Source organism: Oryx dammah, unplaced genomic scaffold, assembly GCF_014754425.2.
Source record: "Oryx dammah isolate SB20612 unplaced genomic scaffold, SCBI_Odam_1.1 HiC_scaffold_27, whole genome shotgun sequence".
Lineage (NCBI taxonomy): Eukaryota > Metazoa > Chordata > Mammalia > Artiodactyla > Bovidae > Oryx > Oryx dammah.
Window position 1 is genome coordinate 96,956,265 of NW_024070211.1, and position 15,653 is coordinate 96,971,917.

The 15,653-nt window shown below is 38.5% G+C and overlaps 1 pseudogene; it reads left to right on the forward strand.

Moving 5' to 3' along the window:
• Positions 1-4,190: 4,190 nt before the first annotated feature.
• On the forward strand, positions 4,191-4,359 carry LOC120855194 (annotated as a pseudogene).
• The last annotated feature ends 11,294 nt before the right edge of the window (positions 4,360-15,653 follow it).

Below are 15,653 nucleotides of genomic sequence, written 5' to 3' on the forward strand. Positions count from 1 at the left end.
CTGGGTTGGGAAGATCCCTTGGAGAATGGTAAGACTACCCACTCCATTATTCTGGCCTGGAGATTTCCATGGCCTGTATAGTCCATGGGGTCACAAAGAGCTCGACACAACTGAGCGACTTTCACTTTAATTAAGAAATAAATAACAAAAAGTTAAATAAGGCATCCTATACATTTGGAGATATAAAACACAATTCTATAATTATAAAATAAGTAATAATGCAAAGTTAAAATATTTAGTACTAAACAATAAAAAATACAAAGATCAAATATGGGACAAAACCTATGGGATGCATCCAAACTAATCATTAGAAAGAAATCTATGATCTTAAATTATTACTTTAGAAAATACAAATCCATTGTAAGAAATTAGAAACATAACAGTAGGCTACGTTTGAAGAAAGTAGTAGGAAGAAGAAAATTTTAGAAGAGCTAAAATTAATGTGCTGTATGCTCAGTCATGTCACCTCTTTGCAGCCCCAGCCTCCATTGCTGATGGAATTTTCCAGGCAAGAATACTGGAGTGGGTTGCTGTTTTCTACTCCAGGGAATCTTCCCAACCCAGGGATCAAACCTGAATCTCCTGCATTGGCAGATGGATTCTTTATCACCAGCATCACCTGGTAAGCCCCCAAATCAATCAAACAAAAATACAATAAATTCAACAAAGATAAAAGTTTATTCTTAAAGACTAATAAAATAGACAAGCTCCTACCAAGATGGAAGGAGGAAAATGAAAAGAGACAAAGAAACAATATGAAGATTTTTTTTTAAAGGTAATATAACCAATAAAAAAGGTGGGCTTCCCAGGTGGCGCCAGTGGTAAAGAATCTGCCTGCCAATGCAGGAGAAATAAGCGATCTGGGTTCAATCCCTGGACCAGGAAGATTCCCTGGAGAAGGGCATGGCAACCCACTCTAGTATTCTTGCCTGGAGAATCCCATCAACAGAAGAGCCTGGCAGGCTACAGTCCATGGCGTCACAAAGGGTCAAATGACTGAAGTGACTTAGCACACACATATGCACAACCAAAAAGGTAGAAAGAAAATAAAATGATCCTGTGAAAAATATCGTGTTAAAGAATTTGAAAAGTGATACAAAATGAAGGGTTTTAGAAATAAATTATTTAAAAGTTCTCAAGAAGAAACAATTATTGAAAATCCTAAAAATAGTAGAGAAAAATCAAAACGAAATTTTAAAGATTTTCTGCAAAGCAAATAGTAGATGTAGGTGATTTTAAAGTTGAGTTCTACCAATCCTTTGAACACCAGACTATGCCAGACTTTCAGAAACTCTCCGGGAGAACAGAAAAAGACAGACATTGCTCAGTTCTTGCTAACTCTAGAATTACCTTGATAGTCCACAGGGCCACAGTGAGGAAAATGATTCAGTACAGAGGCAGTACTAGAAAGTTTTGTATATGCTTAAACCTCAAATATTCATTGGATCATAGACAAAGCATATCAACAGCCTCAGATATGCAGATGACACCACTCTAAAGGCAGAAAGTGAAGAAGAACTAAATAGCCTCTTGATGAGATTGAAGAGGCAGAGTGAAAAAGCTGGCTTAAAATTCAACATTCTCAAAACTAAAATCATGGCATCTGGTCCCATCATTTCATGGCAAATAAAAGGGGAAAAAGTGGAAGCAGTGACAGATTTTCTTTCCTGGGCTCCAAAAATCAGTGTGGAAGATGACTACAGCCATAAAATTAAAAGATGTTTGCTCCTTGAAAGGAAAGCTATGACAAACCTAGACAGTGTATTAAAAAGCAAAGACATAACATTGTCAACAAAGATCCCTATAGTCAAAGCTATGGCTTTTCCAGTAGTCATGTAGGGATGTGACAATGTGTGTGGGCATTCCCTCAGTTGTGTCCAACTTTTTGTGGCCCCATGGACTCTAGCCCACCAGGCTCCTCTATCCATAGAATTTTCCAGGTAAGAATACTGGAGTGGTTTGCCATTTCCTACTCCAAAGCATCTCCCTGACCCAGGAATTGAACCCGTATCTCTTTGCACTTCCTGTGATGGCAGGCAGATTTGTTACCACTGTGCTACTTGGGAAGATGCTACTGATGTTGACAGTTGGAACATAAAGAGCACCATAGAACTGATGCTTTCAAATTGTGGTGCTGGAGAAGACTCTTGAGAGTCCCTTAAAAAGCAAGGAAATCAAACCAGTCAATTCTCAAGGAAATCAATCCTGAATATTCATTGGAAGCACTTATGCTGAAGGTGGAGCTCCAGTACTTTGTCCACCTGATGTGAAGAGCCAGCTCATCGGAAAAGACCCTGATGCTGGGTAAGACTGAAGGCAAAAGAAGGGGGCGGCAGAAAATAAAATGGTTAGATAGCATCACCAACTCAATGGACGTGAATTTGAGCAAACTCTGGGAGATAGTGAAGGACAGGGGAGACTGGCATGCAACATCCTACAGTCCATGGGATTGCAAAGAGTCAGGACACCACTCAGGGACTGAACAATATAAGCAAACTTCAAATAGTATAAGGAGGATGGGGTGGGAGTGGGCTGATTGGATATCTGTAACCAACACACACATGAAAGAAGAAAATCAAGAAACCATTAGCTTAAGAAAGGGATTCATTAAAATAGCTAAAATGCTAATGAGAAGGAAAAATTTTTTTTAACTTAATAAAAAATTTCAAGGTGAAATAAATTTTAAAAAGCTTAGATATTAAAAACGATTTTAAATTTTACAAAAATAAGTAGACTGATGAAATTTAAAACATCAAGTTATTGAGTATCATATATGGTATAACTCATTTATATAAATATATTAAATGTTTTTGGTTTGGGGATATTAAAAACTACTATATATATACACACACACACACACACACACACACACATATATATATTTTTTAAGCCACAATTTAATATATCAATGCCCAGACAAAGGCCTGTAAGAAAGCTCACTAAAGTGTTGACAAAAACTCCTCTGAGCAAGTGAGTAGGAGTTAACTGTGAATATTTTTAATATGATTTAATAAAAATACAAAATTTTTTCTCATGGCCAGGCAACTATGCTCATGAACACTCTCATTTTGTTGCAGGAGGCGGGGCCCCCTTCCAGGGCCTGAAACTGGGCTCTTGTCTAACACTCAGAAATGAATCATCCGAGGAGACACATGTGTTGACAAAGCCAGAGATTTTACTGGGAAGGGCTGCCTGGGCAGAGAGCAATAGAATAGGGTAAGGGAACCCAGGAGAACTGCTTGGCCACATGGCTTGCAGTCTCAGGTTTTATGGTGATAGGATTAGTTTCCAGGTTGTCTTCAGCCAGTCATTCTTTTGTGTGTGTGTGTGTGTGTGTGTGTGTGTGTGTGTGTGTGTGTGTGTGTGTGTGTGTGTGTGTGTGTGTGTGTGTGTGTGTGTGTGTGTGTGTGTGTGTGTGTGTGTGTGTGTGTGTGTCTTTCTTTCTTTATTTATTTATTTATTTTTAATTTTTACTTTACAATTCTGTATTGGTTTTGGCATAGATTGACATGAATCCACCACAGGTGTACATGCATTCCCAAACATGGACCCCCCTCCCACCCCCCTCCCCACATTCCAAGCATCTTTTCTGACCATAATGCACTAAGATTAGATCTCAATTACAGGAGGAAACCTATTAAAAATTCCAACATATGGAGGCTGAACAACACGCTTCTGAATAACCAACAAATCACAGAAGAAATCAAAAAAGAAATCAAAATATGCATAGAAACTAATGAAAATGAAAATTCAGCCAGTCATTCTAACTCAGAGTCCTTCCTGGTGGTTCACACCTTGTTCAGCCAAGATGGATGCCAGTGAGAAGGATTCTGGGAGGTGGTTGGACACGTGGTGTCATATTTTGACCTTTCCTGAACTCTCCCGGGTGGTGGTGGCTTATTAGTTCTATATTGCACCTTTTCAGCTGTTTTATCTCCTGTCGTAAAACAGCTCATGCAAATAGTTACTTTGGTGCCTGGCCAGGGTGGGCGGTTTCAATCAGTATGCTTCCCCTAACAATTTGAGGAATGTCAATAATCCATGCTTGATTCTTGTTAAGCATGTTCCATGTTCTGGCACCTTACAAAGGGATTCTGCTCTTGTAAACTTGACATTTTCAAATTCTTTTTTGTCTCCAAAATAAGCCCAGTGGGCACACATATTTCTATTGCCTTTCTAAAATGATTGTCATCACTTCTCGGCCTTTTGGCTAAGATAAAGTATAGTATCTGTTGTTATCAGTTTAAAATGACTGCCAAGTTTTTAATCTGTTCCATGGCTAGTGATACATACACAATATTTTGTTGTTGTTGTTTGTTTTTAAGGCAAAAACATCAATAAATATCTTTTGGACCACTTTGAATGTGAAATTCTTCCCCTTAAAACAGCGACAATCAAAAACTTCCAATTGCACAGAAGTAAAGCATGTGGATTTATATACAATCTCAAATTATAAAATCAACATACATACTGCAAACATGAACATGCATTAAATCCAAAGATTTTGCTAAAAGCAGTGAATATCAACTCAGTATTGGCCTGGCAATATACCACTTCTAAACTCAGTGTATCTTTTTCCCCGGGTTTGTCAACTCTGACGACAGAGAAAGGGAAGAAATTCATTATTACTGTCCTGACAATTCTGTGACAGATTTTAGTCTCTTGGGTATTTAAATACAATCGTTCAACAGATTTGAGCACCCATTAGAGGTCCAGATAAAGCTGACAGCCAACATCGTTTGATCTTAAATAAAAGGAGTGAGAGGAGTTTGGGGGTATAAGAAACCAAACCAGTCTAGATACTTTCCATGTGTATATACAATGGTTGGTACAGTGGAAAACAGAAATGAATACATAAATAAATCTGCCTTCAAATAATAAGGCATGAGATAAAAATACAAGTCACTATTCAGTATAACAAAGAAGAGAATCAGTACTATTAATATCAGGAAAGAGAAGCAAAAAGACCAAAGATAGGTAAAGGATAGAGAGTTCATATCAAGAAGAAAATTCAAATGGAAAATTGTGGGTGTGGTATGGGTGTGCATGCACATGTATATTTGCACACATGTAGAGTGATGAGTGTGACATTTGAGCCAATTTATAAATAATGAATTTCAGAAAATCAGACATGAAGAGGCAGACCTATAGGCTGAGGTGAAGGTGAAGGTGAAGTCGCTCAGTCTTGTCCGACTCTTTGCGACCCCATGGACTGTAACCTACTAGGCTTCTCCATCCGTGGGATTCTCCAGGCAAGAATACTGGAGTGGATTGCCATTTCCTTCTCCAGGGGATCTTCCCAACCCAGGGATCGAACCCAGGTCTCCCGCATTGGAGGCAGACGCTTTAACCTCTGAGCCACCAGGGAGTAAATAAGACAATAATGTCAAGGAAATTTGGGTGAAGGGAGGTTCAATTCAGTTCAGTTCAGTCACTCAGTTATGTCCGACTCTTTGGGACCACATGGACTGCAGCACATCAGCCTTCCCTGTCCATCACCATCTCCTGGAGCTTGCTCAGACTCATGTCCATCGAGTCAGTGATGCCTCCAACCTTCTCATCCTCTGTCATCCCGTTCCCCTCCTGCCTTCAATCTTTCCCAGCATTCTGGTCTTTTCCAATGAGTTAGTACTTTGCATCAGGTTGCCAAAGTATTTGAGCTTCAGCTTCAGCATCGGTCCTTCCGATGAATACTCAGGACTATTTTCCTTCAGAATGGACTGGTTGGATCTCCTTGCAGTCCAAGGGACTCTCAAGAGTCTTCTCTAACACCACAGTTCAAAAGCATCAATTCTTTGGCACTCAGCTTCCTTTATGGTCCAGCTCTCACATCCATACATGACTACTGAAAAAACCATAGCTTAGACTAGAAGGACCTTTGTCAGCAAAGTAATGTCTCTCCTTTTTAATATGCTGTGTAGCTTGGTCATAGTTTTTCTTCCCAGCAGCAAGCATCTTTTAATTTCATAACTACAGTCACAATCTGCAGTGATCTTGGAGCTCAAGAAAATAAATTCTGTCACTGTTTCCATTGTGTCCCTATCTGTTTGCCATGAAGTGATGGGACCAGATGCCACAATTTTTGTTTTTTGAATGTTGAGTTTTAAACCAGCTTTTTAACTCTCATTTCAGAGGGAGGGAGGGAGGTTGCAGACTACCAAATACAATCTGACGTACTTTTGACATGTAGTTGATCAATCTAAAAAGTCTATTAAAGCAGATAATCATGAAATGACATACATTTGTTTTAACCTAAAGTATACATGTACAAGGGCTTCCCAGAATGCACTAGTGGTAAAGAACCCATCTGCCAATGCAGAAGAAACAAGATATCCAGTTTCAATCCCAAGGTATAAAAGATCTCCTGGAGAAAGGAATGGCTACCCACTAGTATTTTTGCCTGGAGAATCCCATGGACAGAGGAACCGGGTGGGTTACAGCCCCTAGGGTAACAAAGAGTCAAACATGACTGAAGTGACTTTGCATGCATGCATACAGGTATAGATTCACGCATCGCCATTTTGACCTAAGGCCATGTACTCTTCTTTCAGTATAGACCCACTAACTGGCACTCCAACGTTATCCCTCTTGTAAAAGCATTATCCAGAATACTCAGTCTTGGCTTCTTTAAAATGAAAAGAAAATTAGAAGACACTTCTGAAGAAATCTAATGGCAGAATTTTGGATTTTTGCTATTTTTTTCTAACGTTTTATATGGTCCAGCCAATTTTCAACAACAGCTTTAAAATTACAAGCCCAGCTGAGAATAGAAACAAAGAAACCTTGAATGGCATATTCCCACTAGCAGGAGCAGAGGTGCGTGAGCATACCAAAGGTGGATGAAGGTAGGAACGGAGAGCTTGAGTCACTCTGGTGGGGCAGTTAAGCAGATGTCTGTTGAGAAAGTCACTAAGGCAGAGACACAGGCAGAGAAGCAGGGAAAATAAGGCTGGACAAGAAAATTGTGACCACATTGAGAAGAACATTTAGAATTCTGCTAAGGGTTTATGACTGGTTTGACCAAGAACAGAATGTTTTACTGGAAAATGACTTGCAGTTCACTTCAACCTTTGGAAGATAGATCTAACAACTTTGTAAGGTGAGTGGAATAGGCAGAGACTTGAGTTAGAGCATGGATTGTGCAGGGAGTTTTGTCAGTAATCTAGGCTGAGGCCAGAAGTTGCAAACTGCTTTTCATCAGGCTGCAAACAGCTGGCAAATATATTCTGGTTAGTTTGCAATGTGTCTTCTAAAATTTTAAATTTAATTTTGAACATTTAGAAACCAGGAGATCATGTAGAAAGAAAGAAAGAGAGGAAGGGAAGAAGGAAGGAAGAAAAGAAAGAAAGAGGGAAGGAGGGAGGGAAGTCTGAAAAACAATTCAGCAGGGCTGAGCAGCAGCTGGCTTCCTGGCCATGATCTCCTGGGTCTCACCTACCTTTCCCTGCTGTCCTGACACTGAGAGAGAGTGTCTCTTCAAAATGATTTGTGATCCAGCCCATATCACTCATTTATATATTCTCCCTAATCTCTGTAATCATAGAAAATCACTGTTCATTCAGTATAACTGAAATACAGGATATGTAGGATAAACAGGGAAAGATAGGGTCAGACAGTTAGATTAAAAGCAAGAAATTATGTCTGGGAAAACTGCTGAGGTACACATCAGTGGTATGTGAAATTACAACAGAAGATGAGAACCCCAAGGAAAGAATATAGAGAGTAGAGAACCTAAGGAATATCTCACTTAGGTGGCTGAAAGAGAAATCAGAAAAGGAATAGTCAAGAAGGCAGTAATGTTTCATAAAGGAAAGAGTCTGACTGCAGGTATCAAATGTTACAAAGTGGTTGAGGAAGATAAAGTTTAATTGAAAGAACCATAGCCTTGTTCTTTAGAAGGTTGTCAATGACACTTCTCTAAGATTAGCTGTTAACAGAAGGGAAAAGATACAGCAACAGATGCAAGAAGAAATCAGTCAAGAGAAGATGTATATATACAGATGTATACATATGTATGTATGTATATATACATATATACACACAGATATATACATGTACTGTATATATACACATATATTTAAGGGAAATATGTTATGACAAATTTCTCTAAGTTTGGAAGTGGAGACAGCAAGTAATCTTGGAATATGATTTTGTTAATAAGGGAAGAATCACTAGCTTGGCTCTTTAATGAACTAGTTGTAACACAAGTCACAACTTACCCTACCACGTGTCAAAAAACAGGAACTTTCATCAGCAAACAACGAGCATCTTTGGTATGTGAAGTTGGATATCATTGGAGGAGAATCAAGAAGTCAGAAAAGAAACACTTGTTCCCTCTCTGTAGACTCTAAAGCCAGCTCTTTAAGACCTTTCATGAATTGAAATTGTCCTTAATGAAGTCCACTAACAGGAAAAGATCACAAAGAGATTTCACCACAGGGAAAGGAGCAGTCTCAGATGGTGGGTTTTGCTTAATACCAGAACCTTGCTGGGTATGCAGAGAGGGGTTGCTCCAGTGTGCAAAATTAGACCACAGCTCCTTCCAATTCAGCCATCCAAGAAAGGTGTCTTGAAGACAAAAGATGGAGTACATATAAATTATATTTTTAATTAAAAACGTGTATATCTAGTTTAAAAACAGACACAATTTATGAATGAAAATTAAGAGAGCTGAAATCTTGGAAACTCACATTCTTTTGGCTGCATTTACTACCTAGACTGGCCTCTTTCCAAAAAATACCAAGATCCTGAAGTCTCAGGACAAGGGATGATGTCAGTGCCTTGAACTCTACAGGGCAGGATTTCAGTAATGATGTTTTGTGACCATAGCAAAAGCAACAGTAACAGAACCTGGGCCCGCTAGTGGCATTTCAAATTCTCCACTTCTTTTTTCAGGAAGTTTGGAAGCACTATCAAGTAAGAAAGATCCCATTATTCTCAGGGAATTTAGAAATGAAGGTGAAACAGGACCCATGAATCAAAGTCTCCTCCTTCAAAGCTGAGCATATTGTGGATTCATAAAATTAAATATTGAAGAGATATGATTTTATTTAATTTCATGCTGGAAAAGCAGGTCTAACTGGTCAAAACCAGAATAAGAAAAAATTTTTAAAAATACAAACATGTACAGGCCTGACGGAAGACATCACTGGTTAAGTTAAAAGACAGGAAAGATGGGAAAAACATGGTTTTGCTTCTGTCAGTACCTTATCTCTGAACCAGGGGCAAAGTGAAAGAGAGACAGAAGTTGTTGGAAGAAGGGAATTAAAGAAACTCCTTTCAGGTGACTTCCACTGCAGTGAATTAGGGGTTAGGGTTACACACCAAAAACGAGGAGAAATAGAGGCTGGAAAGTGTACAGATTTCACTCAGCCATGATGGGAAATCAATCAGGAAATTCATAGGAGAAACTCAGCTTTTTTCTAAAGATATTTTTAATAATCTTTGTATTTCTTTTTTTTTTTTTTTTTTTTGTATTTCTCGTAATTTTTAGTATACTTCTCTTCTTATAACTCAAAATCCAACCTTTTTTACACATCCCGAGCTGGTAAACAAATAGCAAGTTTCTAGAACAGTATTTCTTGACTATCTGTCTGAGAATCTCTTGGGGAGCTTGTTTAAAAGGAAGATTCCTGCACCTGCCTAGACCTATCTGACAGATTACTTAGGATCTGGTGCCTGGGAATCTGCATCCTAACAAGTTTCTCAGCTGATTCTTGCGCAGCAAGCCAGCACTGGTCTGATGATGCTGTTTCAGAACCACTATCTTAGCTCATGTCTAGTCCAGCAAGTCCTATGCATGACTATTCACCCACATCCTGTTTTTAATCAGTGGCTATGTCTACAGTTTTAAAACTAAAATAAAAGTGTCACACGTTGTGGTGAGGAAATGGCAACTGTGCCTTCAAGTGCAGCTAGCTAGGATCAGACTCAAGCCCAAGCTCATCTTCTATGATTTTGTTATTTTTTATTTAAAAAAAAAATAGTTTAAAATCCACTTATTTACGGATGGTCAAGAATGGTAGGGTTGCCATATTGAAGCATAGTTATAATAGTAACCTGCATTGTTTAGTCAATTAGATTTGAAGATGTGTCAACCTAGTTACTTAATTCTGGGCATTTGGGGACAAGCGAATTACAGAATTTTACTCTCCAAACAGTGCAAAAACTATTCCTCTGCTCATTTCCTCTCTAGTTTAACTGGTTCATTGGTACTTAGAGATTCAAGTAGGAAACAAGTGTGGCAAAAATGGAAGACACTTTGTGTTGGCCATTGAGAAGGAAGGTGGGTACCATTCCACCTTCTCTGCTCTTCAGTCTGAGCACAGACACTTTAATCAGTAATGAATTTCTGATCTGGGCAGAATGCTCTCATGTCAACATCACCAAACTGACACTGTTGTGAAAAGGAAAGCTCACTTCAAATTCAAGTGATTTGCTTACATGAAAAACTTTGTAGTTTCCTTTCTCGTATGTCTGACTTTCATGCACACTAAATAGCTTCAGTTATGTCCAACTTTTTGCAACCCTATGGACTGTAGCCCTCCAGGGTCCTCTGTCCATGGAATTCTCCAGGCAAGGATAGTAGAGTAGGTTGCTATGCCCTCCTCCAGGGGAATCTTCCTGACACAGGGATCAAATCCACATCTCCCATATCTCCTGGGTTGGCAGGCGGGTTCTTTACCACTACTGCCACCTGGGAAATCCATCTGACTTAACATCATAAAAGTGAAGCTCTTTGTTGTCCTCTTCTGAAGGATTTGTGAAAAATAATAATCATATTTCTAACTCCAGTCTGAGTTTTGTAGCCCTAGTATAAGTTCTTAAAGTACATTACATATCTTTCAGTTCAGGTCAGTCGCTCAGTCATGTCCGACTCTGCAACCCCATGAATCGCAGCACGCCAGGCCTCCTTGTCCATCACCAACTCCTGGAGTTCACTCAGACTCACACGCATTGAGTCAGTGATGCCATCCAACCATCTCATCCTCTGTCATCCCTTTCTCCTCTTGCCCCCAATCCCTCCCAGCATCAGAGTCTTTTCCAATGAGTCAACTCTTCACATGAGGTGGCCAAAGTACTGGAGTTTCAGCTTTAGCATCATTCTCTCCAAAGAAATCCCAGGGCTGATCTCCTTCAGAATGGACTGGTTGGATCTCCTTGCAGTCCAAGGGACTCTCAAGAGTCTTCTCCAACACCACAGTTCAAAAGCATCAATTCTTCAGCACTCAGCCTTCTTCACAGTCCAACTCTCACATCCATACATGACCACAGGAAAAACCATAGCCTTGACTAGAAGGACCTTAGTCAGCAAAGTAATGTCTCTGCTTTTGAATATGCTATCTAGGTTGGTCATAACTTTTCTTCCAAGGAGTAAGCGTCTTTTAGCTTCATGGCTGCAGTCACCATCTGCAGTGATTTTGGAGCCCCAAAAGATAAAGTCTGCCACTGTTTCCCCATCTATTTCCCATGAAGTGATGGGACTGGATGCCATGATCTTCGTTTTCTGAATGTTGAGCTTTAAGCCAACTTTTTCACTCTCCACTTTCACTGTCATCAAGAGGCTTTATCTTTACCTTAGAATTTATCATGAGGAATTCCCTGGTGGTCCACTGGCTGGAATTCCACACTTTCACTGCAGGGGGCTTCACGCTTCTCTGGTTGGAGAACAAAGATCCCGCGTGCCGCATGGTGTGGTAAAAAAAAAATATATATATATATATATATATATAATTCTAGGATATAAATATGTGTCTTCTAACAGAACTCTACCCAAAGTCTCGTCTCTTTAATAAATATTTTCTTAGTCTAGTATCTACAGATATATAAGAAAAAAGGAAAAGCGCACATGCCATCCTTGTAAGTTAAGTTGTGCACCTAGGAAAGGCTAGTGGAAAAATCTCACAAAAGATATCAGAAAGTGGCATTCTTTACCATCAGAATTTGCAGGTAGGTCTCCTTCCTGTTACAGATGGAGAAATTTGATTGTGTCAGCATTATTATTGTTTCTTGTGATTTGTCTTTTTTCTTTGGTGCTTTTTAAATTTTTTCTCATTGGCTTAAGTGTTCCATGGTTCTACTCTAATGTGTGAGAGTGGGTTTATTTTTATTTACTCCCCTCAAGTTCTTGGGTGTTTACCAATTCTGCTATATTCTCAGTCAGATCTTCAAATATTGCCCCCTTCTCATTTTCTCTATTTCATCTTTCCAAATATCCATGAGATGTATATTGGACTTTTTCATTCTCTTTGGCTTGGCTTTAACCTGTCTTTGATACTTTCAGTCTCTTTATTTCTCTATATATATTAATGCAATTTCCTCCATCATTCACTTCATAAATTCTCTCTGTTTCTATGTGTGATATGCTGTTCCATCCATGGTGAAGATTTAATTTCAGTGGCAATATTTTTAGAAATGAAATGTGCTTATATTTATTTATATCTTCCCAATCAATGTTGTTATTTTATTCCAAAATGATTTTTATTCTTTTTATTCTCTTTAATCAATTTCAAAATCCTTATATTTAATAAACTTTATTTTTAGAACAATTTTATATCTACAGAAGAATTGTGAAGATTGTATACAGAGTTCCTCTATACCTTGCACCCAGTTTCCCCTCTTACTGACATTGTACATTAGTATGGTACATTCCTTATATTTAATAAACCAATATTAATATATTATTATATTAACTACATAAATGGATTTAATGGACATTAATGTCCATACTTTATTCAGAATTTCTTTTACCTAATGGCCTTTTCTGTTCCAGGATGCTATTTGGATATCACATTATATTTATTCATCATATCTACATACATAGGCTTCTCTTGGCTATGACAGTTTCTCAGACTCTACTTGTGTTGATAACCTTAACAGTTTTGAGAAGTACCAGTTGGCATTTTGTAGAATGTCTTTTAACTATGATTTTTTTTAATGTTTTTCTTGTTACTAGACTCAGGGTAAAGATTTAGGGGAGGAATAACACAGAGATGAAGTGTGATGTGCACTGTGTCATATCAAGGACACATATTATCAAAATGTCCTGTCATTACTGATGCTGATCTTGAGCACCTGAAATACTGTTTGTCGAGTATCTCTGTGTAGAATCACTTTTTTTCCTCCCCTTTCTACATTCTACTCTTTGGAAGAAAGTCACCATACTTAAGAAATAAGACTTCTGCTCCACTTCCTTGAAAGTAGAGTCATTAATTACATGGGAATCCTTTCACACAGACTTGTCTCTTTATGCCATTTGTTATTTATGTAGTCATCTATTTATATCAGCATGGATGGACTCATGCAAGGATATTTATTTTGTTTTGGGCTACAATCTACTATTCTTTTATTTTGTTGCTCAAAGTGTTCCATATTTGGCCACTGGAAGCTTATTCAGTTGGTTTCTGTGTCTCCGATATATTCCCATCACTGTGAGGTTTTATTCTTGTCCTTTAATATTTCCTTATTTTCTAGCACTATAAAACACTTGAGGATCTTTTTGTACATTTCTTGCACCAATCCTAGAATCAGTTATTTTTCCAGGGAATGCTGTTTTCTTTTATTGGGGGATAGTATTAGAAACCAAGATCTTAGGTGTGCTCATTGCTACCAGGATATCTTTGTTTCTGGGCCCTCTCAGCTGACAGAGCAAGTTACTATATGTGTGTATATTAACCCATGTATATAACATATCTATAAGTATTTCTCTGTATAATCATCTTTATCTATATTGATATTATAGTAGGTAAATTCTGATGTCTCCAACTCTCGTTACCTTCTCCATATGAATCATTCTAGGCTCTTCTGTTGCTTATCTGTAAATTTTCACTCTAACAGTGAAAAGCCTGGTTCCCATAATCAGCCATTTATTTATTAATAGTTTAATCACAATATACATGTATACCAGTGTCAGAATGTTTAACTATATCACTCCCATGGGAAACAACTGTTTCAGTTAGAGTATAATGTTTATGTGTCATTTTTTTCTTGCCTTTAATATTATAGACTTAAGTCATTTCCAAAGTTACTTAGGTCAGCTTCTTTTTCTTCCACTTTCTTAAGTTGTTTCCTACATTATTAATACAGTTAGATTGACTTGTCACATTCTGTATTCAATTCTGGGATCCCCCAACTTCTAAGTGGGTTCTAATAATTTGCATAGATTGAGTCATTCTTTGTGCTGAAAATTCTATGGTTATTGACAAATGCATAGTGTCATATATTCATAATTATAATGTCATACAGAGTTGTTTGCTGTTCTTAGTCTGCTCAGCTCCCACAACAAAATTCCACAGACTGGGTAGCATATGCAACAGAAATTTTTCTCTTTGTTCTGGATGCTGGTTCCAGATCTAGTCCAAGATCAATTTTGGGAGGGTTCAGTTTTTGGTTAGAGCTCTTTTCTTGGCTTGCAAGTGGCTTGGTCATCAGACAGCTTGCCTACCCCACGGCTCTGCTAGGCAATCAGCCTCTAGAACTATGAGAAAAAAAATAGATATCTGGGAAATAATAGATAAAAAATAGATATCTGTTGTTTCACCACCTAGTCTGTGGTATTTTATTTTGATAGCCCAGGTAGACTAAGAGAATGCTATAAAACTCACGAGTGCTCCATCTATTCAACCTTCTCCACATACCCAAACACCCCATACCACCCCCCCAAACCCCTGCAAACCACTGATATTTTCACAATCACTACAGTATTGTCTCTTCCAGAATGTCATATAAGTGGAACTATACAGTATTTAACCCTTTCAGACTAGCTTCTTTCACTAATCAACATGTATTTAAGGTTCATCAAGACTTTTCCTGGCTTGATAGCTCATTTTTACAATAGTTGAATAATATTCCACTGTTTGTTTATCCATTAACCTATTAAAGGACATTTCAGATCATTCCAATTTTTTTCTATGATTGAGAATAAAACTGCCACAAATATTTGTTTTTGTTTTTGTGAGGACATAAGTTTTCCAGTCAATCAGGTAAACATAAGCATGAAAAAAGTGAAAGTGTTAGTAGCTCAGTCGTGTCCAACTGTTTATAACTTCATGGACTGAAGCCTGCCAGGCTTCTTTACCAGGCAAGAAAACAGGTGCGGGTTCCCTTCTCCAGGGGATCTTCCTGACCCCAGGGATTGAACCTGGGTCTGCCGCTCTGCAGGCAGATTCTTACTGTCTGAGTACCCTAGAAGCCCCAAATATAGGCATACTTAGGAGATGCTGCAGGTTCAGTTCCAGACTCTGAAATAAAGTAAATGTGTGCATGCTAAGTCACTTCAGTCGTGTCCAACTCTTTGCAGCCCTATAGACTGCAGCCTGCCAGGCTTCTGCATCCTAGGGATTCTCCGGGCAAGAATACTGGAGTGGGTAGCCACTTCCTTCTCCAGGGGATCTTCCCGACCCAGGGATTGAACCTGCGACTCTTATGTCTCCTGCATTGGTAGGCGTGTTCTTTACCACTAGCACCATTTGGGAAGCCCTAATAAAGTAAACAGCACAATAAATAGAGTTACATGAATTTTTGGTTTCCCAGTCCATATAAAAGTTATATTTAAACTATATGCTGTCTATTAATTGTGCAATATCATTATTTAAAAGAGTGGCCAATGGCACTTCCCTGGTGGTGGGGAGAAGAATATGCTTGCCGATGCAGGG